The 27,154-nt window shown below is 46.0% G+C and overlaps 1 long non-coding RNA gene across 1 annotated transcript in view; it reads left to right on the forward strand.

The window, feature by feature from the left end:
• The first annotated feature begins 6,070 nt into the window (after positions 1-6,070).
• LOC137233710 (uncharacterized) overlaps positions 6,071-27,154 on the forward strand; it is a 66,920-nt gene continuing 45,836 nt past the window's right edge. The window contains exon 1 of the long non-coding RNA XR_010947542.1: positions 6,071-6,286. This is a non-coding gene — a long non-coding RNA (uncharacterized lncRNA). The remainder of the gene's footprint in view (positions 6,287-27,154) is intronic.

Genomic DNA, 27,154 nt, shown 5'->3' on the forward strand with positions numbered 1-27,154 from the left:
CGTTAACTGAGTGGCACAGAAACCCACTTCAGTGGCGAAGACGGCGATGCACGGAGAGCGCTGCGGACGACGCATACCGCTTGGGGCAACTCCAACACCTATACGGGTAAAATTGCATATGCCCATTTAGATGGGCAATCAAGCCGCCAAACGACCGAAGATGCCGTTGGCACACACGACATCGATACCCCCCCTGAGGCGTTGGACCCTGTGCTGGCTGCTGCTCCCACAACACGTTCTCCTGCGCCTGATGGAACTTGGCGTACCAGGCGGTGGTGCTCCCGCGTAGTTTTACCACCAGAGGCGTCTGCAGGGCCCGGAGCACACAGGGCCTAACTTGCCGCAACACCTCCCCCACCGCCTGCTGCACCAACTCGTCCGGCGCGTGGCAAATGTAGGAGCCCCTCCGCCGCTCCGGGTATTGTACATCCGCCACCACCTGGATTGGCTCCTCTCCCCCAGTCTCCAAACACACGAGAAGCATTTGCATCGGTTCCATTTAAAAAAAAAAAAAAAAAACCCATTAGAAAAAACTATTAAAAATCAGTGAGGAACCCGTCATACTTACATTTAAACAGCTTGAAAATCCAAATAACAATGTGGTGAGGGTAATTTATCCACCACAATCCTGCATTCATGGATCCTGGAAAATTCCTGTTACGGGAAAACAACTGGATGGCAACCCGCAATAACCACGGCAGCTTCATTAGTGCTGTCAGACTAAGGGCGGATACCGAACATTAAATGGACAAAATAAGTACCGAAAACATCACAATCGGGACTGACGCGTCTTTCGTATTTTTGCCAATACGGGCATCTACTGCAGTACCAAGCAGTCATCCATAACAAATGAATTCAAAAAAAGAGGAAAACAAAACAAAAACAAACCTCTCCTTGCACAAAAAATTTAATATTTTTTTTACAAAGACATTTTTTTGTTGTCGTTGCTGTTACCCTTTCCGTTTTTTTTTTTGGGTACGGTTTCTGGCTGGGGGGCAGGACTTGTTGTTTTTCAACAACAAATATCACAAAAGGTCATTATAAGAGCTCGGTGCAAAAACCATCCGAGTCCCGAAAGTAAAGAATCCCGACACGACAAAATCCCGAAATGGGAAAAAGTCAACTGTTTCTACCGGCCTAGTGTGCTACTGCCCCAGTGACCTAGTTTTTTTTCAAGGGCAAGCAAGTAAATATATGTATATATCTATATATTCGCACACCACAAATTCACCATACCAGCTGTCAGCTAACCAATAAATACACGACAGGGCTGCATGCAATCTAATAATGATACGTGCAGATAGAACGCGTCGTGAAGAACGCATCGCCAATCTGCATGTAAGCACCGGCAGTTGGTACATGCTCCAATTTAATTACGATGTTCGCTATTCTTCATGAGCTTGCGCACAAAATTAAATACATACCTTCGTCAGCCTCTACGCTTCGTTTTAAACTCGGTTTATTCATACATTTTAACGTACGTTTGTTAATACAACGCCACGCGTATCACGAAAATAAGTAATTTTGTGCGGGTGGCTTGGAATCACGTCCGCTCCAACCTCCCACACACCGCAATCTTGCTGGTTATGTTGAAAAATATAAGCTGCTCGAAATCACAGCCCTAACTATTCTGCAAAAACGCTCTCATCACTCCACGTCATTTGACTAGTCATTTTACGGTGACAGGTTACATTCGTAGTCACATTTGCATGGGCGTGGGTAGGTTTGTGACCAGGTGTTTTGTAGGGTAATAATATAATACACAACTGACGAAATACATGCGCTGCAGCGAAAACGCGCATCACCCAACCAACCTCACGGCCACTCGCACATCCATAAAACGCCACAGTCGCCCTGAGAGCGACACGACACGTTATACGCTGGAACGGAGACCTCGGCCTCTTCGTCCAGCCCAGAAAAACCTCAAAACCTTCGAGTCTGGAACGGAGACCTCTGCCTCTTCGTCCAACCAACAAAAAAACCGCAAATCTGGAATGGAGACCTCGGCCTCTCCATCCGGAACGACAAAAAAAAAACCAAACAATAACAAAAAATGGTGCCACTCTGGAACGGAGACCTCGGCCTCTTCGTCCAGCCTTACTGGCCATCGACAATACAAATGTTACATTCTGAATTTCTATATTTAAGAATTATGTCTAATTCAATGGCAAGAAATATTCACTTCACTGTTCATAACCGCTAATTCTTTCATCTTAGCTCAGGTGGCAGGCTAAGCAAGTCGGAAAGGATTTCCGGCCATTTTGCATCGCAGACGAACTCCTCATTTAGATTGAGTTTAGTGTGTAAGTCTTATAATAATTTTTCTCGTTTCAGCGGAGGTCATTGGCGGAAAACGATGTTGCGTATCGCAAGGGGGGCCGGCATGTTTAGGCAGGATGCCTAACTTTTCCGCATCTGATTGCGACCCCCCCCCCCCCCCCCCAATGCAACTCTGCAAATCGATACTCGATACTCGAATTAATTTATAACCACCCACACCATCACCCTCATGCATGTGCATGCATGTACATGCACGTGTATGTGTGCTTTTAGTCAGCACTCATGCATATGCATGTCGGGGTTGATGTGTGGGTGCCTTTCCCCTCCAAAACGGAGGATTTTGCGGGTCAACGGTTGTAGCTTGCTATACAACCGGCCTCTTTGATTTCAACAGCCAACCAGCACGCATCTGCCGCCAACGATCTCTGCCGTTTATCAAAGGTAATATTAATTCCTGTATATTTAATACCTACCAATAAATATAACAGCTTTATTATAACGAGAAATCTCGTCTTCTCCTATTTATTTTCAAACACACCCATTCTTTGAGATCGACCCCGGTGCGCCCACCTCTCCAGGATTAGACGCACAGCGGCCGAACACATTATGCAACACTAGCTTTATGCAGCTGACCGCTTGAGGTCATAATGTATAATTTCCATACTTACGGAGCAACATATTAACAAAAAAAACTTAATAAGGACTTCCCTTTTTTCTGAAGCTACAAAAAAAAGATTGATTGTATTTTAATGAAAGAAAAATAATTTTTAGTAAATTATAAAAGATGCAAATAGTCGGCCACCCTAATGTGGCTATGCCATCTATGGGCTATTGCGAAGGTCTGCCATCTGCTTCCAACTCCTGTCTCGGTGCATTTAAATTTTCGGATCAAACACCATGAATAAGTCACCGAAACAGGGTGTTGGTCGCATACGGCCAGACCCGTTTAAATCGATGATTGCATACGTGATAAAAATATGTATATTTATAATATAAAAATTGAAATATATTTATATGAAATGAGCTTTGCTATTACTAACGACTTAGATGTTGATTTCGAATTTAAAATTTGCTCATTGCCGGGCGCCTATTTCAATCAGCGGCGCTGCTGTACAATCCTCACGATAACATTTTACTTTATCACCATACATATGTATATGGTACTTAAAAAAATTTCTTTTGGTTGACCGCTATACTAAATATAGCGGCCCCCTCTCTATGCTTTCGTTTGGGCGCCATATTAATAATATTTGTCACGTACACCTTTTAGGGGTGAATCCGCCCCTTTGCGCAATCAAGGTGGAATGCCCCCCAGCTAGCTCAGGGCGAGAGGTCGGGGCCCTTAACCCTTGTCCACCTTGATGCGGGGCGGATGTCACAATCATCATTAAACTTACATCCGTGCACCTCCCTCGCAGAAAGCCCACCCTGCCTTGGACCGCTCGAATTTCTGCTTAGCAGCGAGTCCCCTTTTCCTCTGCTCCAAATGACCCTACATACTCACCCTAATGTCATCTTCACCCTCCCCCAACCGATTAAATTTTAGCAAACCATTTCACTTTCTTTTCCAATTTCAATCTAACATATTATTTATTTGAAAAAATCTTAATTCTATACAAAGAAATTGAAAGAAAAAACGTACTTTATGCTATCGAGCCAAATATCAATGCTCATGAAAAATAATGATTTAGATCAGGACAAAAAAAAACTTGTATCATGCTAGGATCAATATATGTATATATATGTGAATATCCACATGTGCCACATAAAACTATTCACAGGTTCAACAAAAACCACAACAAGAAAAAACGCACGGAATAAAAATTTAAACCGTTTTCAAAAAAAAATAGATTGCCGAACGGTATATGTATGTACGCATATATATATATATATAGATTAACATAAGTACTTCCAAAACTTAAAACGACACATAGGTATGTATTTTCAGAAAAAGTTCGTTTTGCGACACTGTACCAAAAATGTTTGCATTCGATTACATACAACAAAGCTAAAAAAAAAGCATATACAAACGAAAACTATTTACGGAAATTTTGACAAAATGTCGGATCGCAAAATGAATGCACCGTTAAAAAAAAGTAAATTCTTGTTCTTAAGCTTTGGACTCTGGATGAAAATTTCACAGGATATGATAATTTACACAATTACATAAACATATGAATTCGGTACATATTTATATACGGAAACATTTTTTTTTTTTTTTTTATAAATCAAAAACGCATGCATCAATGTATTAAATAAATTTTATACTTCTTACGGGCCTATCAGTCGCAAAAAGTAAACCAAACGACTTCACACTCAACTTGAGTAAAATTTTTCAGCTACCTAAAACACCCTAATGCCTACCTAAAAGAGCTCTTTTAATACGGCTGAGGGGATTTGTTGGAAGCGAAATGTCTGTATCTGCCTCCGCGCAGTAAAAAAAAACTTCTTTTGCATGAATTTACCCGTCTGGTGTATTTTTCCTTATGTCCGACCTTCAGACGACCGTTTACACAATTCGATACTTTTCTAAGTCTAATTTTAACAAGTATTTATTAAAATATAATTGCCTAATAAACAAATCGTGGATATGGTTACGCAACCTTAATTAAAAAAAATTGTTTAATAAAAACATGATCGCCTACTGGACGGCTTTTGGTTCATGCCCTTCCGGTTTGCATGTTTAGGATGCTCTGCAATAAAATTTATACCACGGTCACAGTCTCTGCTGCTGAAGTCCACTTTGGTGATGAAATTTGTGGTGTTGTAAAAAAAATAGTCTCCCTGGCGCTGACGACGCTTTTGCTCGTTTGGCAATGGTATGTTCCCTGTAGGAACAAAAGTTACATTCACCATTTAGGCGCACGTTGGAGCTATTGAAGGCTTCCACGCCAATTGGGCGTTCCTGACCATGAGGCCATTCGACTGGGCGCGCCGGTATTAGGGTGGTTGTGAAACACTCACGAATTAATCCCAAAAAAATAATAAATTTACAAAAAAAATTTCTTTTAGAGAAATGGAAAATTTCGGAAAAAAATTACTGGAATTCCCTCTAATTAAACTGTACCCACATACGCATTATGTTGGGTCACCATTGTTCCAGAATTGGTGGCTGTAATCGCCGAATGTGAACCCCGAATTGGCGCGGAAGAATTTCAGAGATTAAAACAAAAAAGAATTTTGTTCACTTAGGACTTACCAAGCGCTCAAAACTTCAGCATGACATCTGCATTGACAGGAAAGCCCACCGTGCCGGGGTAGCTGGATGCGTCCGCTTCTTGACTCCGCCAAACTCTATTCTCTATTATGGTTACCTCCTTTCGCCTTCAATACCATTATTACCACAAACTAACCAGCAGTTCGGCCGCACAAAACTTTTTATTTTTTTAATTTCAAATGCGCACTACTTTCTAGTCCGTTTTGGACCACGCGTACAGGGAAACTTATTGCCACGAATATCACCAAGAGAAAAAATCTTTTTTATTTCAAAATTTAAATCACCCGCGCACTGCCAACTTAGTTGTCTATTTTAATATATTTAATCTTCTTGCCCTACAGTTACCCCTTTTTATATCGGCAGAATCGATCACCGATACCGTTTTCCTTTGCCGTTTTCCTATTATCATTCTTTCTTATACATATATTCAATCGCCACCATCACAGCCTATATCTCTCCCTTTCCTTATTCTCATTGCACCCTTACCTACCATCTGGCAACCTTTAAGCAGAGCTTTTCGGAGTTTTCGTTGGTGACTTTCCGGACGTTTCCTAGCAATTGACATTTCTCGTATTTGTTTACAATTTTACAAGTTTTTTATTTGTGCGTGCCGACAAAAATAATAAAATTAAATTTGATCTGGTGGACATATTTCTTCCAGTTATGCTTGCTGACAGATCCCTCTTTATCCCGGTAGTTTTACGGTTCTCGTTTCTGTGGACCTGTACAACAAGCCAATAGCAGCATTCATCTTCCTGCGCCAACACTGTGATACACAAACGTAAACGTGTGAGTTCTACCAATGAAATTTGTGATTTATCTTTTTGAAATATCAATTTATCTACCTAATAAAGACATCTTCACGCAAAGCATCCGCGCGAACGTTTTATTGGTAGAAATCTTGAAGTGGTTAAGTTGCTGGATACGCCCAATCTCACGCTGATATTAGACCGTATTCTATTGTTTCAAAAAAAAGTGTTCCGGAATATTTGCTCTGGGATATATCAGTTTCTTCGATTTGTTGTGCCTGCTCTTTACTCAGATTTATTTTGCCTTTACTTTGGTTTCATCAGACCAATGTATACAGCTTCCTCTTTTCAGGTGCGGTCATCAAGAGTTTTAACGCTTCCACCCTCCATCCTCTGCGATATTCGAGCGGGACAAGGTAGGTTCCAGTCCCAACGCGGGGAACACCCACACCCTGACAATATTTGAAACCCTCTTTCCCTAGGTTTTTAAGCATCGGCATGGCTATGCCGTCTGGGCCCACTGCTTTGGATGGTTTAGCGCGACCAATGGCGTCCTCAACCTCTCTAGCGGTGATGGTAATTGGTGACGCGCTGAGTTTGTGTTTATGTGCGTGTCTATTGGCACTCCGTCTATCTTTGTCGACCGTAGGATGCATTATATATTGTCGGCAGAAAGCGCTCGCGCATTTTTTCGCATCCGACAGCACCTTATCGCCAAAGGCGATGGAAACTTTGTCTTTGTGCTTAGTCGGATTCGATAGGGACTTTACGGTGGACCAAAGTTTACCTACACCGGTAGAGAGGTTACAACCTCTTAGGTGCTCTTCCCATTTCGCCCGCTTGTGTTCGTCCACAAGCAATCTGATGCGTTGGTTTATATCCCTTATTTGGGGGTCGCCTGGATCAAGCTGTCTTATAAGGTCGCGTTCCCTCGCTAAGCTCGCGGCCTCCGCCGGGATGTGGGCCGGATTTCGGGAATTCTCTCGGCGGGAATGAAATGTGCCGAGGCGGATTCAATGACCTTACGGAAGGCACGCTCCCCTAAGAGGGCATCAGTCAGGATAGGGAGGGCAGCAAAGCTGCTGTCTGTTGCAGATTTATATTCTTCCCACTTTCCTTTTTTGAAGTTTATGAAAGTGCGTTTTTCGGTGACGATGAAGTCGGCGGTACGCTCGAACGAAATAAGTATGGGCAGGTGGTCGGATGCCAATGTTACCATCGGCTGCCAGTTGACGCAGTTTACGAGTTCTGCGCTCACGATTGAGATATCTGGCGAGCTATGACAGCTTCCTACCATACGTGTGGGGGCGTCTCCGTTTATTGTGCAGAACGTCTTTCGTCTATTTGATCCGCCAACATCTCACCCCTACTGTCCGCCCGCAAGTTTGAATGCAATAGGTCGTGATGGGCATAGAAATCGCCTAAGATAAAGCGATTGTTGCCAGTGAGTAAGGCCTCGATATTAGGGCGGTATCCACTGGGGCAACAGGTGACAGGAGGGATGTAGATGTTGATGATTTCTAGATTTGCATCGCCTGACCGGACAGATAGGCCTTGACATTCTAAGACATTGTCACTGCGGTCGATACCAGGATCAAATATATGATATTGCACAGAGTGGTGTATAATAAACGCGAGGCCGCCTCCATTTCCGCTCTCGCGGTCTTTCCTGTGGACATTATAACCAGAGCAGGTCTGCAATGCAGATCTTGCTGTGAAATTAGTCTCTTGAATCGCAGCAATGCGGATGTTGTGCCGCTTCATAAAATCGACTATCTCCGTAATCTTCCCAGTTAGTCCATTACAGTTGAACTGCAGAATTCTGAAGTGCATGAGGGGTGACGCCGCCACTCTAGGGGTAAGTGAGGGGTGACTACGCCTAGGTTGTGGAAGGCCAGGACGCAATTGCTGTTGTGGCCTTGGGACTGGGCGCCCTTGGGCAAGCATTGGGGTACCCGGATGATTTGGGTTTGCGACCTGGCAACATGGCGCGATGAAACCCGTCGAGGGGTTGCCGTTGCGGAGACCATAACATCTAGGAAAGTGGCACCACCCAAGGCAGGAGCTGCATTGAGCGGATGTCGCAAACCTATATATTCTGTGCTGGTAGACGGTGCAAACGGAGGCAGGGACTAAGAGTCTGGTTCCCTGACCTGCACGATTGCTGCCAGAAAAGAGGGGGGGTGAAGAAGACGGGGGCAGGGGCTGATGCTCAGCATTGCTACCAGCTCTACTACGAAGGTAGTAGTTATGAGTGGTATCAGCTGTTTGAGTTGTTGGCGCCGTGGGGCGCGAGCAGCAGCGGGTACTTGTTGTGGCTTGCTGAGCAGCGAAGCTGCTGGAAGGTAGTGGGGATACGCTTAGGCGTAGACTACGGGACGCCCTTGGGCGTGAGCAGCAAGGAGCCACAAAAGATTTATAAAAGTTACGTGGACGTCGGGTTTTGGGATCAAGCCCAGAACAACCTGTCCGATGCAACCATCCCTTGCACGAGACACACTGAAAAGAGTATGACCGTCCTAAAAAGATTCTTTTCTGGCAAATGCAGCAAAACCATTTCTCAGGACCGGGGTCAGGAGACGGATCCGGATTGGGTTCGATACCTTCCCGAAGTAAGAGAATATGTAGCAGTCCTGCTGCAAGGAGCTGCTGGGAGGATGACAATTTGTGGGAGGGACGAAACAAATTAAATGTGGTCACACTGAAATGACAGTCCTTGGTCGGGAAAAATCCCGAGTCGCTCCGGTACATAGAACCGACTGCCTTGGGAATGGGGAGTACTATCGCCTCATTGTGTAGGTGGTGTTCTAAGGACATAAGAAGACAGCTCTTAGCGATTCTGAATGCAGTGTTTTGGCAGCCCTATATTTTCTACCAGTGAGTAACCGGGAGGTTGCTATTTATTTTATTACACAGCTCATCGGTGTGTGGGCCTGACCTGTGGCCATTATTGTGCAGTCATCGGCGTAGGATACAATGGTAACTACTTCTGGGGGCGATTTTAGCTTCGATATGCAGAAGTTAAACAAAAGCGGGGATAGGACACCAACCCTTGTTTAATTCTTCTTGGTTTAGATGTTACGTTCCTGAATTGCACCGACTTTAGCTGACCAGAAAGATAATTTGGGGTCTACGTTTGGATACTTTGAGAAAGGGAAGACCCTTCCAAGTCTTGCAGTTGTTGTTGTAGCAATGCTCGCCCCACCTAATAGCCGCGACCAATCACAAATTGTCATCAATATCCTCTAACGGGAGTCCAAGGAAACTTGCCGTTTCAACAGGGGTGGACCATAAGGAAAGGGGTGTTAGAGGCGTTGGTTCCACATTACAATTGAAGAGACGATTGGTGTCATGTGGGGACACATTGCAAGCGGGGCATACATTTTGTATGTCGGGGTTGATTCTGGATAGGTAAGAGTTTAACCTGTTACAGTATCCAGAACGAAGTTGAGCAAGAGTGACACGCGTTTCCCTGGGGAGTATGCGTTCCTCTTTCGCGAGTTTTAGATAATTTTCGTTAAGCACTGGATTCACCGGGCAATTCCCGGCATAAAGGTCCGACCCCTGTTTATGGAGTTCACCAAGGACCTGCTTGTGTTTTTTCACTTCATACGGCTGGGTTCTCAGGTGCCGTATTTCCTCAAAATGCTTACGGAGATGACTCCTAAAGCCCCTAGGCGGTGCTGGTTCATCAATCAGATGTCTGTTGGGATGCCCAGGTTTCTGGGTATTCAACAGGAACTGTTTGGTCAGCATCTCATTTCTCTCCCTGATGAGGAGTATTCTCGCCTCATTATGCAGATGGTGTTCTGGGGACATAAGAAGACAGCCCGTGACGATTCTGAGAGCAGTATTTTTGCAGGCCTGTAGTTTCTTCCAGTGGGTGATTTTTAGGCTTGGCGACCATATGGGTGACGCGTAGCACGTAATCGGCTGGCTGATTGCTTTGTATGTAGTCATGAGCGTTTTTTTATCTTTTCCCCAAGTACTGCCAGCGAGGAATTTGAGGATTTTGTTACGGCTCTGAAACCTCGGAACAATTGCGGCTGCGTGCTCTCCAAAATTTAGATCCTGATAAAACGTCACACCCAAGATTGTGGGGTGTAGGACAGTCGGTAGCGTAGTGCCATCGACGTGGATGTTCAAAATGGTCGACATTTGGGACGTCCATGTTGTAAATAAGGTCGCGGAAGATTTAGTCGGTGATAATACCAGGTTTCGCGAGGCGAAGAAACTGGAGAGATCAGGGAGGTAGCCGTTTATTTTATTGCATAGCGGATCGATCTTTGGGCCTGGGCCTGTGGCCATTATTGTGCAGTCATCGGCGTAGGAAACGATTGTGACTCCTTCCGGTGGTGAAGGTAGCTTAGATATGTAGAAATTAAACAAAAGTGGGGATAGGACACCACCCTGTGGCACCCCTTGTTTAATTCTCCTTGGTTTTGATGTTTGTTTTCTAAATTGCACCGATGCCTGCCGACCACCCAGATAATTTGCGGTCCACCTTTTAAGACATGGGGGAAGGGTAGACCCTTCCAGGTCTTGCAGTAACGAGCCATGGTTGACCGTATCAAAAGCTTTTGATAGGTCTAGCGCTACGAGTACTGTTCTATGGTGGGGATATTGATTTAAACCGCAATTTATCTGGGTGCTAATGGCATTTAGCGCGGTGGTAGTGCTTGGAGTTTTCTGAAGCCATGCTGATGAGGGGCTAGCTGCAAATTTGCTTGGAAATAAGGGAGCAAAATGGCTTCAAGCGTCTTTGCCACTGGCGATAGGAGAGATATGGGACGATACGACTCACCTATGTTAGCTGGTTTCCCAGGCTTTAGTAGCGGGACCACTTGGCCATTTTCCATTTCTCAGGTATGACAAAGGTGGAAAGAGACAGGTTGAAGACATGCGCTAAATATTTGAAACCCTCTTTCCCTATGCTTTTAAGCATCGGCATGGCTATGCCGTCCGGGCCCACTGCTTTGGATGGTTTAGCACGACCAATGGCGTCCTCAACCTCTTTAGCGGTGATGGTGGTTGGTGACGCGCTGAATTTGTGTTTATGTGCGTGTCTATTGGCTCTCCGTCTATCTTTGTCGACCGTAGGATGCATTATATATTGTCGCCAGAAAGCGCTCGCGCATTTTTTCGCGTCCGACAGCACTTTGTCGCCAAAGGCGATGGAAACTTTGTCTTTGTTCTTAGTCGGATTCGATAGGGACTTTACGGTGGACCAAAGTTTACCCACACCGGTAGAGCGGTTACAACCTCTTAGCTGTTCCTCCCATTTCGCCCGCTTGTGTTCATCCACAAGCAATCTGATGCGTTGGTTTATATCCCTTATTTGGGGGTCGCCTAGATCAAGCTGTCTTATAAGGTCACGTTCTCTCGCTAAGTTTGCGGCCTCCGCCGGGAAGTGGGGCCGGATTTCGGGAATTCTCCCGGCGGGAATGAAATGTACCGAGGCGGATTTAATGACCTTACGGAAGGCCCACTCCCCTTGGCGGGCATCAGTCGGGATAGGGAGTGCAGCAAAGCGGCTGTCTGTAAAGGATTTATATTCTTCCCACTTTCCTTTTTTGAAGTTTATGAAAGTGCGTTTTTCAGTGACGATGAAGTCGGCGGTACGCTCAAGCGAATTCAGTATGGGCAGGTGGTCGGATGCCAATGTTACCATCGGCTGCGAGTTGACGCAGTTTACGAGTTCTGCGCTCACGATTGAGATATCTGGCGAGCTATGACAGCTTCCTACCATACGCGTGGGGGCGTCTCCGTTTATTGTGCAGAACGTCGTTTCTTCTATTTGATCCGCCAACATCTCACCCCTACTGTCCGCCCGCAAGTTTGAATGCCATAGATCATGATGGGCATTGAAATCGCCTAAGATAATGCGAGTGTTGCCAGTGAGTAAGGCCCTGATATTAGGGCGGTATCCACTGAGGCAATAGGTGGCAGGAGGGATGTAGATGTTGATGATTTCTAGGTTTGCATCGCCTGACCGGACAGATAGGCCTTGACGTTCTAAGACATTGTCCATGCGGTCAATGCCAGGATCAAATATATAATATTGCACAGAGTGGTGTATGATAAACGCGAGACCGCCTCCATTTCCGCTCTCGCGGTCTTTCCTGTGGACATTATATCCAGAGCAGGTCTGCAATGCAGATCTTGCTGTGAGTTTAGTCTCTTGAATCGCAGCAATGCGGATGTTGTGCCGCTTCATGAAATCGATTATTCCCGTAATCTTCCCAGTTAGTCCATTACAGTTTAACTGCAGAATTCTGAAGTGCATAAGGGGAGACGTCGCCACTCTGGTGGTAAGTGACGGGTGACTACCCTGGGTTGTGGAAGGCCAGGACGCAATTGCTGTTGTGGCCCTGGGACAGGGCGTCCTTGGGCAAGCATTGGGGTACCCGGATGATTTGGGTTTGCGACCTGGCAACATGGCGCGATGAAACCCGCCGGAGGGTTGCCGTCGCGGAGACCAGTCTAGGAAAGTGGCACCACCCAAGGCAGGAGCTGCATTGGGCGGATGTCGCAAACCTATATATTCTGTGCTGGCAGACGGTGCAAACGGCGGTAGGGACTAAGAGTCTGTTTGTCTGTCTTTACGAAGTCTTGCAGTAACGTGCCGTGGTTGACTGTATCAAAATCTGTTGATGGGTCTAACGCAACGAGTACTGTTCTGTGGTGGGGTTTTTGATTTAATCCGCAATTTATCTGCGTGGTAATGGCGTTTAGCGCGGTTGTTGTTGTTGTTGTAGCAGTGCTTCGCCCTATCCAATAGGTGCGACCGATCACAAATTGTCATCAATATCCTCTAACGGGAGTCCAAGGAAGCTTGCAGTTTCAACAGGGGTGAACCATAATGAGAGGTCTATTAGGGGCGTTGGTTCTACATTACAATAAAAGAGATAGTTGGTGTCATGTGGGGACACATTCCAAGCGGGGCATACATTTTGTATGTCGGGGTTGATTCTGGATAGGTAAGAGTTTAGCCTGTTACAGTATCCAGAACGAAGATGAGCTAGAGTGACTCCCGTTTCCCTGGGGAGTATGCGTTCCTCTTCCCCTTGTTTTGGGTACTGTTCTTTGAGTACTAGATTCACCGGGCGATTCCCGGCATAAAGGTTCGACGCCTGTTTGTGGAGTTCACCAAGGACCTGCACGTGTTTTTTGGCTTCATGCGGCTGAGTTCTCAGGTGCCGTATTTCCTCATAATGCTTACGGAAATGACTCCTTAAGCCCCTGAGCGCTGTTGGCTCATGTTGTTGTTGTAGCAATGCTCGCCCCACCTAATAGCCGCGACCGATCACAAATTGTCATCAATATCCTCTAACGGAAGTCCAAGGAAACTTGCCGTTTCAACAGGGGTGGACCATAAGGAAAGGGGTGTTAGAGGCGTTGGTTCCACATTACAATTGAAGAGATCGTTGGTGTCATGTGGGGACACACTGCAAGCGGGGCATACATTTTGTATGTCGGGGCTGATTCTGGATAGGTAAGAGTTTAACCTGTTACAGTATCCAGAACGAAGTTGAGCAAGAGTGACACGCGTTTCCCTGGGGAGTATGCGTTCCTCTTCCGCGAGTTTTGGATAATTTTCGTTAAGTACAGGATTCACCGGGCAATTCCCGGCATAAAGTTCCGACGCCTGTTTATGGAGTTCACCAAGGACCTGCTTGTGTTTTTTCACTTCATACGGCTGGATTCTCAGGTGCCGTATTTCCTCAAAATGCTTACGGAGATGACTCCTTAAGCCCCTAGGCGGTGCTGGTTCATCAATCAGATGTCTGTTGGGATGCCCAGGTTTCTGGGTATTCAACAGGAACTGTTTGGTCAGCATCTCATTTCTCTCCCTGATGGGGAGTATTCTCGCCTCATTATGCAGATGGTGTTCTGGGGACATAAGAAGACAGCCCATGGCGATTCTGAGAGCAGTATTTTGGCAGGCCTGTAGTTTCTTCCAATGGGTGATTTTTAGGCTTGGCGACCATATGGGTGACGCGTAGCACGTAATCGGCTAGCTAATTGCTTTGTATGTAGTCATGAGCGTTTCTTTATCTTTTCCCCAAGTACTTCCAGCGAGAGATTTGAGGATTTTGTTACGGCTCTGAGTTCTCGGAACAATTGCTGCTGCGTGCTCACCAAAATGTAGATCCTGATCAAACGTCAAACCCAAGATTTTGGGGTGTAGGACAGTCGGTAGCGTAGTGCCATCGACGTGGATGTTCAAAATGGTCGACATTTGGGACGTCAATGTTGTAAATAAGGTCGCCGAAGATTTAGTCGGTGATAATTGCAGGTTTCGCGAGGCGAAAAAACTGGAGAGATCAGGGAGGTAGCCGTTTATTTTATTACATAGCGCATCGATCTTTGGGCCTGGGCCTGTGGCCATTATTGTGCAGTCATCGGCGTAGGAAACGATTGTGACTCCTTCCGGTGGTGAAGGTAGCTTAGATATGTAGAAATTAAACAAAAGTGGGGATAGGACACCACCCTGTGGCACCCTTTGTTTAATTCTCCTTGGTTTTGATGTTTCGTTTCTAAATTGCACCGATGCCTGCCGACCACCCAGATAACTTGCGGTCCACCTTTTAAGACATGGGGGAAGGGTAGACCCTTCCAGGTCTTGCAGTAACGAGCCATGGTTGACCGTATCAAAAGCTTTTGATAGGTCTAGCGCTACGAGTACTCTTCTATGGTGGGGGTATTAATTTAAACCGCAATTTATCTGGGTGCTAATAGCATTTAGCGCGGTGGTAGTGCTATGGAGTTTTCTGAAGCCATGCTGATGAGGGGCTAGCTGCAAATTTGCTTGGAAATAAGGGAGCAAAATGGCTTCAAGCGTCTTTGCCACTGGCGATAGGAGAGATATCGGACGATACGACTCACCTATGTTAGCTGATTTCGCAGGCTTTAGTAGCGGGACCACCTTGGCCATTTTCCATTTCTCAAGTATGACAAAGGTGGAAAGAGACAGGTTGAAGACATGCGCTAAATATTTTAAACCCTCTTTCCCTAGGCTTTTAAGCATCGGCATGGCTATGCCGTCTGGGCCCACTGCTTTGGATGGTTTAGCACGACCAATGGCGTCCTCAACCTCTTTAGCGGTGATGGTGATTGGTGACGCGCTGAATTTGTGTTTATGTGCGTGTCTATTGGCTCTGCGTCTATCTTTGTCGACCGTAGGATGCATTATATATTGTCGGCAGAAAGCGCTCGCGCATTTTTTCGTGTCCGACAGCACTTTGTCGCCAAAGGCGATGGAAACTTTGTCTTTGTGCTTAGTCGGATTCGATAGGGACTTTACGGTGGACCAAAGTTTATCCACACCGGTAGAGAGGTTACAACCTCTTAGGTGCTCCTCCCATTTCGCCCGCTTGTGTTCATCCACAAGCAATCTGATGCGTTGGTTTATATCGCTTATTTGGGGGTCGCCTGGATCAAGCTGTCTTATAAGGTCACGTTCTCTCGCTAAGTTTGCGGCCTCCGCCGGGAAGTGGGGCCGAATTTCGGGAATTCTCCCGGCGGCAATGTAATGTGCCGAGGCGGATTTAATGACCTTACGGAAGGCACGCTCCCCTTGGCGGGCATCAGTCGGGATAGGGAGGGCAGCAAAGCGGTTGTCTGTAAAGGATTTATATTCTTCCCACTTTCCTTTTTTGAAGTTTATGAAAGTGCGTTTTTCAGTGACGATGAAGTCGGCGGTACGCTCAAGCGAAATAAGTATGGGCAGGTGGTCGGATGCCAATGTTACCATCGGCTACCAGTTGACGCAGTTTACGAGTTCTGCGCTCACGATTGAGATATCTGGCGAGCTATGACAGCTTACTACCATACGTGTGGGGCGTCTCCGTTTATTGTGCAGAACGTCGTTTCTTCTATTTGATCCGCCAACATCTCACCCCTACTGTCCGCCTGCAAGTTTGAATGCCATAGGTCGTGATGGGCATTGAAATCGCCTAAGATAGTGCAATTGTTGCCAGTGAGTAAGGCCTCGATATTAGGGCGGTATCCACTGGGGCAACAGGTGACAGTAGGGATGTAGATGTTGATGATTTCTAGGTTTGCATCGCCTGACCGGACAGATAGGCCTTGACGTTCTAAGACATTGTCCCTGCGGTCGATGCCAGGATCAAATATATAATATTGCACAGAGTGGTGTATGATAAACGCGAGACCGCCTCCATTTCCGCTCTCGCGGTCTTTCCTGTGGACATTATATCCAGAGCAGGTCTGCAATGCAGATCTTGCTGTGAGTTTAGTCTCTTGAATCGCAGCAATGCGGATGTTGTGCCGCTTCATGAAATCGATTATTCCCGTAATCTTCCCAGTTAGTCCATTACAGTTTAACTGCAGAATTCTGAAGTGCATAAGGGGAGACGTCCCCACTCTGGTGGTAAGTGACGGGTGACTACGCCTGGGTTGCGGAAGACCAGGACGCAATTGCTGTTGTGGCCCTGGGACAGGGCGTCCTTGGGCAAGCATTGGGGTACCCGGATTATTTGGGTTTGCGACCTGGCAACATGGCGCGATGAAACCCGCCGGGGGGTTGCCGTCGCGGAGACCAGAACATCTAGGAAAGTGGCACCACCCAAGGCAGGAGCTGCATTGGGCAGATGTCGCAAACCTATATATTCTGTGCTGGCAGACGGTGCAAACGGAGATAGGAACTAAGAGTCTGTTTCCCTGACCTGCACGATTGCTGCCGGAAAAGAGGGGGGAGAAGACGGGGGCAGGGGCTGATACTCAGCATTGCTACCAACTCTACTACGAAGGTAGTAGTTATGAGTGGTATCAGCTGTTTGAGTTGTTGGCGCCATGGGGCGCGAGCAGCAGCGGGTACTTGTTGTGGCTTACTGGCTCATCAATCAGATGTCTGTTGGGATGCCCAGGTTTATGGGTATTCAACAGGAACTGTTTGGTTAGCATCTCATTTCTCTCCCTGATGGGGAAGTATTCTCGCCTCATTATGTAGGTTGTGTTCTGCGGACGTAAGAAGGCAGCCCGTGGCGATTCTGAGAGCAGTATTTTGGCAGGCCTGTAGCTTCTTCCAGTGAGTAGTTTTTAGGCTTGGCGACCATATAGGGGACGCGTAGCATGCAATGAGCTGGCCAATTGCTTTGTAAGTGGTAATGAGCGTTTCTTTGTCTTTTCCCCAAGTACTGCTAGCAAGAGATTTGAGGATTTTATTACGGTTCTGGATTTTCGGTACAATTGCGGCTGCATGCTCACCAAAATGTAGATCCTGATCAAACGTCACACCCAAGATTTTGGGGTGTAGGACAGTCGGTAGCGTAGTGCCATCGACATGGATGTTCAAAATGGTCGACATTTGGGACGTCCATGTTGTAAATAAGGTCGCGGAGGATTTAGTCGGTGATAATGCCAGGTTTCGCGAGGCGGAAAAACTGAAACAGGAACTGTTTGGTTAGGATCTCATTTCTCTCCCTGATGGGGAGTATTCTCGCCTCATTATGTAGGTGGTGTTCTGGGGACGTAAGAAGGCAGCTCGTAGCGGTTCTGAAAGCAGTGTTTCGGCAGCCCTATATTTTCTTCCAGTGAGTAACCGGGAGGTTGCTGTTTATTTTATTACACAGCTGATCGAACTGTGGGCCTGGGCCTGTGGCCATTATTGTACAGTCATCGGCGTAGGAAATGATAGTAACTCTTTCTGATGGCGAAGGTAGTTTCGATATGTAAAAGTTAAACAAAAGTGGGGATAGGGCACTACCTTGTGGCACCCCTGGTTTAATTTTTCTTGGTTTTGATGTTTCGTTTCTAAATTGCACCGATGCCTGCCGACCACCCAGATAATTTGCGGTCCACGTTTTGAGATATGTGGGAAGGGTAGACCCTTCCAGGTCTTGCAGTAACGTGCCATGGTTACCGTATCAAAAGCATTTCTTTGTCATTACCCCAAGTGCTGCCGGCAAGAGATTTGAAGATTTTATTACGGCTCTGGATTTTCAGTACAATTGCGGTTGCATGTAGATCCTGATCGAACGTCACACCCAATATTTTTGGGTGTAAGACAGTTGATAGCGTAATGCCATCGACGTGGAAGTCCAAATGTCATATGGTCGACATTTGCCGTGTCCATGTTGTAAATAAGGTCGCCGATGATTTGGTCGGTGACAACGTCAGTCATCACCATAGCATATAATAGTGAGTGCTTCTGGTGGCGATGGTAGCTTCGATATGCAGAAGTTAAACAAAAGCGGGAATAGAACACCGCCCTGTGGTAACCCTTGTTGTTGTTGTAGCAGTGCTTCGCTTAATCCAATAGGTGCGACCGATCACAAATTGTCATCAACGGGAGTCCAAGGAAACTTGCTGATTCAACAGGGGTGGACCTTAATGAGAGGGGTGTGGGTTCCACAATACAGTTGAAGAGATGGTTGGATATATGTTTTGTATGTCAGGGTTGATTCTGGATAGGTAAGAGTTTAACCTGTTACAGTATCCAGATCGAAGTTGAGATAGAGTGACTCGCGTTTCCCTAGGGAGAGTGCTTTCCTCGTCTGCTAGTTTTGGGTATTGTTCTTTGAGTACAGGATTCACCGGGCAATTCCTGGCATAAAGGTCCGACGCCTGTTTGTGTTAACTGAGGAGTGCTTCATCATCATTTACGCTTATTTTCTAAACTGGGACTACACACCAAAGTCTTGAAACAATGTCAAGGCCCAAAAGCTGGTAAGAGCACTGACGTATACCCCAGCGGGTAAGGGGGTAAGAATATACCCGCGGTAGGTATGCCTGTCGCAAGAGGTGACTAAAATACCAGATTCAAGGGGTGTGTAGCGCAACCCTTCAGGTTGCCAGCGCAATATATAGCTTCTCCAAACCTAATTGTCAACCTCACCTATCCTCGGCGAATCCTGTTTCACTAACAGGCGAGGCTCTGGCGACCCCAAGCTCCTCATGGAACTTGGGGGTGGGGAGGGAGGGGATGGCCTTAAGGTTTAATGTGGCCACATAAGTCGTTCCCAAGATGGTCGGGCTAGCACCTTCATGGTGCTGTGGTACCGGAGCGTACCGGATCTGTATCCGGCAAAGGACCATCACATCGATAACACTCCCCAAAACCTTCGGGGAGCATCCTTATCGCTACAACAACAACAACAACAGCACTGACGAATATCGTTCTCGAGATAGTCGGGCTTGTACTAATGGTGCTGGTAAGCAGAACGTAACGAAAGTTGCTATTACTACAGACGCATAAGGTTCAGATCATCTGTGTCCCGGGTAATAGCAACAGCCTTGTCAATTGTAACGCGGATCTCCTATCGCGCATAGGTACAACTGAACAGAATGTAAATTACTGTAGTGATTACGGAGGAACCCCTGGCAAGCTGTGCTCTGCTGCTTTGGACACTACCTCTTGAAGGTTAGCGTAACCCTAAGTGGATAGCAGGTGGTCAGATGGAATTGTTCGGTTCACCAAAGCCCATCTATTAATGGTGGTAGGCGTTTTGATGATTCGGTGTCCACTGGGGGTCCATGCGGCACGTCTCAAAATACTGTAAAACCCCTCTAGCTGCAGCTGCATCGAGAAGGACGAGGTGGACCAATCGAGGCACTTCGTGTTTGTCCAGATTTTGCCGGAACTAGGCACATGTATCTCGGTATTGGCTCTTCATGATATACGAAGGACGTATCCAGCCCCAGCGGGATATGCTGCTCTAAATATACTCCGTCGTTTGCAGCTATGCCTGTCGTAAGAGACCATAAAAATACCTTTTCAAGGGGATGTCGGCACAATTTACAGCCCCCATCTTATTTATAGGTTGTAAACCACACCTACTCGTGACCAGGGCCGTAGAGAGAAAATCCGGGCCCGGGACTAAACAATTTACGGGCCCACTATAAAAAAACCACTAATACATTTGATTAATTTGAATTAATGGCGTCTCATTCATGAATCATTATTGATGGATTACATCAAAAAAATCTTTGCCACATCAACTAAATGATTTTTGGGATAAGAGCTGAAAATAAAATTAACACAGAATATTTACTATTTATACTATTTTATTGTAACTTAGAAATAAAATTCTCTTTTAACAGCCACATATTGTTTCAAATAATCGTTTCTAGTTATGTATTTGGTAACATTTTAGAACATTTCTGATAAATATAATGATGGTTACAAATTTTAATTATTCGATATAGAAGGTTCGGATATCAAAGAGTGGTTTTTCTTGCTTTTTCACTCCAAAATTTTTATAATAATATCAAAATTTAACTGTCTTGCCAAAACGGATTCAACACAAAGCGTGGCAAGTCCTGAAACTCGCTCTTGAGATGAACACGATCTATGAAAGTTTTTGATTCTTGAAAGGCCGCTGAAGGAACGTTCTGCACTAGCTACAGTGACAGGTATAGTGCAAAAGATACGTAAAGCAACACAAATGTTGGGGAAAATTGTATACATATTTTGAACATATGTAGATAAATAAAATAAATGTAAGGAGCGATAACCTCCGAAGAGATCTAAGGCCGAGCTTCTCTTCCAATTTGCGTAGTGCTCCCCTTGATTTTCCCTACAAATTGGCCGGACGGGACCTACATGTTTTATGCCGACTCCGAACGGCATCTGCAAGGCAGATGAGTTTTCACTGAGAGCTTTTCTTGGCAGAAATACACCCGGAGCGCTTGCCAAACACTGCCTAGGGGCGACCCCGTTTAGAAAAATGTTCTTCTAATTTAAAAACCTTATTTCTAAAATTTTGATGTTGCTTTACCCGGGGTGCGAACCCAGGGCATACGGTGTGGTAGGCGGAGCACGCTACCATCACACCACGGCGCCCGCCTGGTAGATGGCATTTAGCAATTCCAATGGTGACAGACCTTTATCAAAATTTGCTTCGAGAAACGTCCGACTAGTATTTTTCGACAAATTTTGCTGCGCTCGCCCGAACCGTAGTTTCATCCATGTCTTCAAATTGCCACAAAAAGGAAAACGTCTCGCTTAAATTTCGCATAGCTGCAAATCGTTCAGCAATGCCAGTGATTACCGAATCAACGATCACCAGGAATGTATTGTTTTTAAAATCAGACTCTGCATCATCCGCAGTCATCTCATTTAAATTATCTTGGACGTCTTTTGGGTTTTCTCTTTCGAATGTCCGGAAACTTTGGCCAGATGTTCAATTGAATAGCAATAGTTTTGCATTCGTTCCCATTGGTTCCTGATCAACTCCAAATCAGCTAATAAGGCATCTAGATGTCGCACCTCACCATCTATGGTGACGTCTCTAGCTTGGAGGATCACGTTTCTTTCATTAATAGTAGTCAGTATTTTGAACCAAATTGAGGACAGTAACATACATTCGAACTTGTTGATATGTACGTGAGAATGCCGGTAACATCTTCGTATGCTTGCGCAGTAAAATTTGGCTTTTGGCGGAAAGACTATGAAGAGAGCTCGGTACATGATTTTTGAGGATGTCCCATCGTTGTGGAGTGCTGCTGAAAATAGTAAAACATTTTTGTACAACTCCGAAGAAAGTTAAGCATCTATACAACATTCTGCAGCATCAACACCACATAAATTGAGACTGTGGGCTGTACAAGGCGAGTAATCGGCATTCGAGTTTTTGTCGAGAATGTGGCGTAGTGCTCCGTTGTAAACTCGTTCTGAATGTCTGGGGAAAGATAGTGAATTTGTAAACGTTTGTGCTGCTGTTGTGAAATCTTAACTTTCTCCAAATGATCTCTAAGTATCGGATCATAATGGCTTATGAGATCTTACATGCCCAAAAAAAGTACATCGTTTCGTCCTTTGAAAGCTAGGCCTCTTTCACATAAAAATAAAATAGTGTCACGGATATTAACATCACTAAGTTATACCATCACTAAGGCGATGCCAAGGCCACGATAAGCAGTATTTACGTCAATAATCAAATCATGTATACACATATATAAGGCAGCCGAAAGATGTCACACACAGATGCATTTACTTATACGCCTATGTATGCGCGAGAGACTGTAAACTACAAACATTCACATCAATAATTCAATCATTATGTATCTACATAAACGAATAAATAATTGCGTCTACACATATGTACGTATACGAGCAGCGGAGCGGCAATGCACAAACACATGCATATATCTTATCTGAGTTGTCACAAGAGAGAGCAATAATTTGTGCACGTAGTTGTGGCTGGCGATTTTGTAGCCGAAACTAACTAGTAACTTCTGGAAATCGAAGAGCCTAGAAGTATGCAGCGTAAACTATAAAAGCGGGGCAGGCGAGCAAGAAGTAATTCAGTTTGATTTGAGTTGTCAAGCAGTTGCGATTTAGACGATATCTAGGTAGGTAGGTTGAACTGGCCGGTCCATGAGGACCTCACATAGACTGATTGAGTCCGTAGTGTTACCAGAAGTTTGTTTTAACGACCAAACTGAAAAACCCTATCAAAAACCAGGACCTATGTTATAAAATAACTCCGTCCTCTTGGCAAATACTAGAAGCTTCCTAGGACTTAAGCCACTTGCTGCTTCTAGATCTGACAGCTGTATCACTCCTAATAGCTGGAGTCTTAGCCTGGCAAGTGCAGGGCACGAGCACAGAACGTGCTCGATCGTTTCCTCCTCCAACCCGCACTTCCTACACCTGCTATCACTGACCAAGCCTAATTTAAAGGCATGTGACGCCAGAAGGCAGTGTCCAGTCAGAATACCCGTCATGAGTCTACAGTCCTCTCTTTTTAATGATAGAAGCAACTGTGTTAGTCTAAGGTTGTACACCCTACACAAAATCTTCGACACTTTACAGCCCCGCGCTTGAACCCACGCCTTTTCTGCTTGGTCGATCATGTGCACCTCTCGCCTTCGCTTAATCTTGCCCAATCTAATTGGGACGTCTACGGAGCAAGCTTCAAGGGATGCGCCCTTTTTAGCTAATTCGTCCGCTTTTTCATTCCCATCTATTCCCATATGCCCTGGGACCCAATATAGATGTATTCTTCTCCCTGTCCCGATTCTCTCCAGAGACTGCTTACACTCTAACACGCATTTAGATGCTGTGCTATGCGAGATTATTGCCTTAATTGCTGCTTGACTGTCAATATAAAAATTAACACGGGCTTAAGCTATTCTCTTCCAGGGTTTCTACTGCTTTTGTTACGGCTAATATTTCCGCTTGGAAAACGCTACAGTAATCCGGCAGCCTGTATGATCTGCTTAATTCCGGATCAGCGCAGTATACCGCAGACCCTACTCCTTCCACTATTTTGGAACCATCGGTGTACACATGTATCGCCTCGTCCGCCATTTGCGCACCCTTGCGCCAACCGTCCACCTCTATTGTGGCCTTAAGATCTCCCTCAAAGCGCAGGTAGGGAATCATGTAGTCTGTTCGTCTTGTGACTGAGGACGCTATACTACTATGGCCATATGGTCGGTGCTCAAGCTGCCCCGAAGCATCGAGCCTGGTTGCGGTCGTTAACGCTTTGTTCTTTGCTACCAGGTCTACAGGTGGAATGTGCAGAATGGCATACAGTGCAGCCGTCGGGGTTGTTTTCAGGGCTCCCGTAATGCAAAGCATCGATAGTCTGCATACCCCCTCTAATTTTTTGAGGTATGTTGTTTTTTGTGTGGCTTTCCACCAAACAAGAACTCCATAGTATAGAATAGGGCTTACAATCGCTGTAAAAACCCAATGAGAAAGAGAGGGCGATAGGCCCCACGTACACCCCAGCATTCTTTTACATGCATAGAGTGCCGTTGAGGCCTTCTTGACCCTCTCCTCCACGTTGAGCTTCCATGACAGCTTACTGTCTAGGATGATTCCTAGATATTTTGTGCAAGGTTTCTCCTGTAAGGTCACCGCTCCTAACTTAGGCCTGGTCCAATTTGGGACCTTGTACCTCTTTGTAAACAAGACCATATCCGTCTTCTCCGCATTGACTTTCAGCCCGACATTAGATGCCCAGGTATGAATATCCCGAAGCGCCCGATCCATCAAAGAACTAATCGTTGGAAGGCATTTTCCACTTATGACAATTGCAACGTCATCTGCGTAAGCCGTAAGTTTTACGGGTCCCTCATCGAATTGCCTGAGCAGTTGGTTGATGACCAGTGTCCACAGCAGAGGTGATAGCACCCCTCCCTGCGGCGTGCCCCTGTCCACTGATTTCGTGGCCTCGTACAATCCCCATTGTGATGTAATCTTTCTGCAATTTAACATGCAGCCGATCCATATGATTAAGGCAGGATGTACTTTAATGTAATTAAGACCATCCATAATCGTCCATTTTGCAACATTATTGAAAGCCCCGGCAATGTCCAAGAAGACTCCTAGAGCATACTCCTTATATTCCAGGGATTTCTCTATGCTTATTACCACCCTATGCAATGCGGTGTCTACCGACTTGCCTTTGGTGTACGCATGCTGTGTTGTGGAGAGCAGCTTTTCATCCACGTTGGACTTTATGTACACATCTATCAGCCTCTCAAAGGTTTTGAGCAGAAATGATGGTAAGCTAATGGGTCTATAGTCTTTGGGATACACGTGACCGATCTTCCCCGCCTTTGGTAGAAAAGCTACACGAGCAGTTCTCCAAGAGTGCGGTACATGATTCAGTCTTATGCACCCATCGAATATTATTTTAAGCCATTCCACGACCGCCCTACTTGAGACTTATAGCATGGCCGGGAATATACCATCTGGGCCCGGCGATTTAAACTTAGAAAACGTCTTCACTGCCCACTCGATCTTGGTATCGGTCACCAAGCCCGGCACCACTAGCTCCGTGATCGAAGTGTGAGTGATGTCTGCTGGTTCTTCTAAACCGTCTCCCGATGGGAAATGTGTATCGAGAAGCACCTCAAGGGATTCCTCACTATCACGTGACCATTCCCCGTTCTCTTTCTTTATTAGTCCCTGGACTATGTTTCCCTTTGCTAGGACTTTTTTCAACCGTGCTGTTTCACTGGAGCACTCTATGTCCGTACAGAAACTTTTCCATGAACTTCTCTTCGCCCTGGTAATTTCACGCTTGTAGATCCTCAGTAGATCCCTGTACTCGTCCCGACACGCTTCGCTTTCCGCGGTCTTTGCGAGTTTAAACATTTCTTTTACCTGTCTTCTTAGAAGACTCAGCTCATTGCTCCACCATGGCGGCTTTGCTTTTCCTCTGAATCTTCTTAGAGGGCAAGCTTTGTTATACGCAGTCATAAGCGTCCTTGTTAGGAATTCATTCGACTCCTCCAGTTCCTCTACATTAGCAACCTCTTTGGGTTGTCCCAGTTTCGTTTCTACATGTTTCTGGAATTTAGTCCAATTCGTTGCCCTAGGGTTTCTAAAGGTTCCTCCCTTCTCTACCCTCTTTAGTGGGATGCTGAAGCTTATATACGCATGGTCGGAGAAGGATGGTCTATCGAGAACCATCCAATCATACCTTGATATATCACGCTCGGAGCTCAATGTAATATCCAGAACATTGCTGGATGTTGGACCAATGTATGTAGGAACATTTCCCCTGTTGGCTATCTGCAAATTGGTTTGCAGGATGTAACAAAATAGAGATTCGCCTCTCTCGTTCGTATCTGCTCCTCCCCACGCATTGTGGTGCGCATTTGCATCTGCGCCTATGACCAACCGCCCTTTGCGCCCTTCCTCCTGTACTAGCCTTTTGCACTCCATCGGTGGAACCTCCGCAGCATGGGCCATGTAGCAGGACGCCAGTATAAATGCCTGCTTATTCTTTTGCTCAACGGCCACCGCTACGAGATCCTCGGTAGTGTAATTAGGCAGCATATATGAATGCAGCTGTTTCCTTACCATTACTACAGCTCGCACCCGTCCTTCCGTTTGTGCGTAGTAAACGCCAAACCCGCACGCGCTAAGTCCAGAAACCTTTCCTCCCGATGAGAGCCACGGCTCCTGGATCAGCGCCACGTCAAACGAACCCTCCTCAAGGGTTAGGAGGAGTTCGCTCGACGCCACTTTACTGTGTTGGAGGTTTATCTGTAGGACTCGCAGCACCATTGGGCTGTTTGTCCCCCTCCAGCACCTTCGTCTTGACGTCGTCGTCCTCCTCTTGCCCTTTTGGTTAAGAGTATTCGAGGCCCCTTCAGCCCTTCGTGAATGTTGTGCCGTGTGTTCCTCTGTGCAAGTCACAGCACCATTTAGCGGTTGGTCCTCTTCTAGCACGTTCGTGGTGACGTCGGGGACCTTCACCTGTCTTTTTTCCCTTAGGCTTCTGAGGTCCTTTTCGACTTCGCCCACTTCCAGCGTGTTAGGATTTTTATCCTCGGGACTTCTTTTCCTGAGTCGCATGTAAATTTTGCCAGTGCCAAAGGATATTTTGCCAAGCTGCGTGTACAAAATATCCTCCGCCTGCTTGTTTATTTGGAAGATGTAGAACTGACCATCCTCGGTAGGCCGAGATACAGTAAGTACCTTCCAATCCTGTGTCGGTATGTTCGGATTCTGTTTCTGCAGAAGTCGCAGTGTATCCTCCGACTTCATCACGCATGGTATCCATACCTTAACTTTTGGTACCGTGGGGATTAGCGCTTTATCCACCACCTCAAACCGCGCGTTCGTGCCTTGCCTTTGGAGGTTTGGAACGACTTCCTCCAGCCACCGCAAGCTCGCGATGTTGTCGCGCGCTATCATCTTCACACCATTATACCATCCCCCCGAATCAAAGGTTGGAAGGGGCTTACTTGGTTGTTCCCGCATCATCTTAAGCATTAAGCTAATAAGCTCCCTTTCCACAGATCTCCACCTTTCAGTAGTCATTTGTCCGAACGGACTGCTACGATCAACCAGCGCCACAGTCAGTAACTGCTTTGCCACATCACTCATCTTCTCGGGAAAAGCAGGAGTCTTAGTGTTATCTCCCTTTGGAACCTCCGAGAAAGCCGGAGTCTTAGCGTTATCTCCCTTTGG

The sequence above is a fragment of the Eurosta solidaginis genome, chromosome 5 (assembly GCF_040869045.1).
Source record: "Eurosta solidaginis isolate ZX-2024a chromosome 5, ASM4086904v1, whole genome shotgun sequence".
NCBI lineage: Eukaryota > Metazoa > Arthropoda > Insecta > Diptera > Tephritidae > Eurosta > Eurosta solidaginis.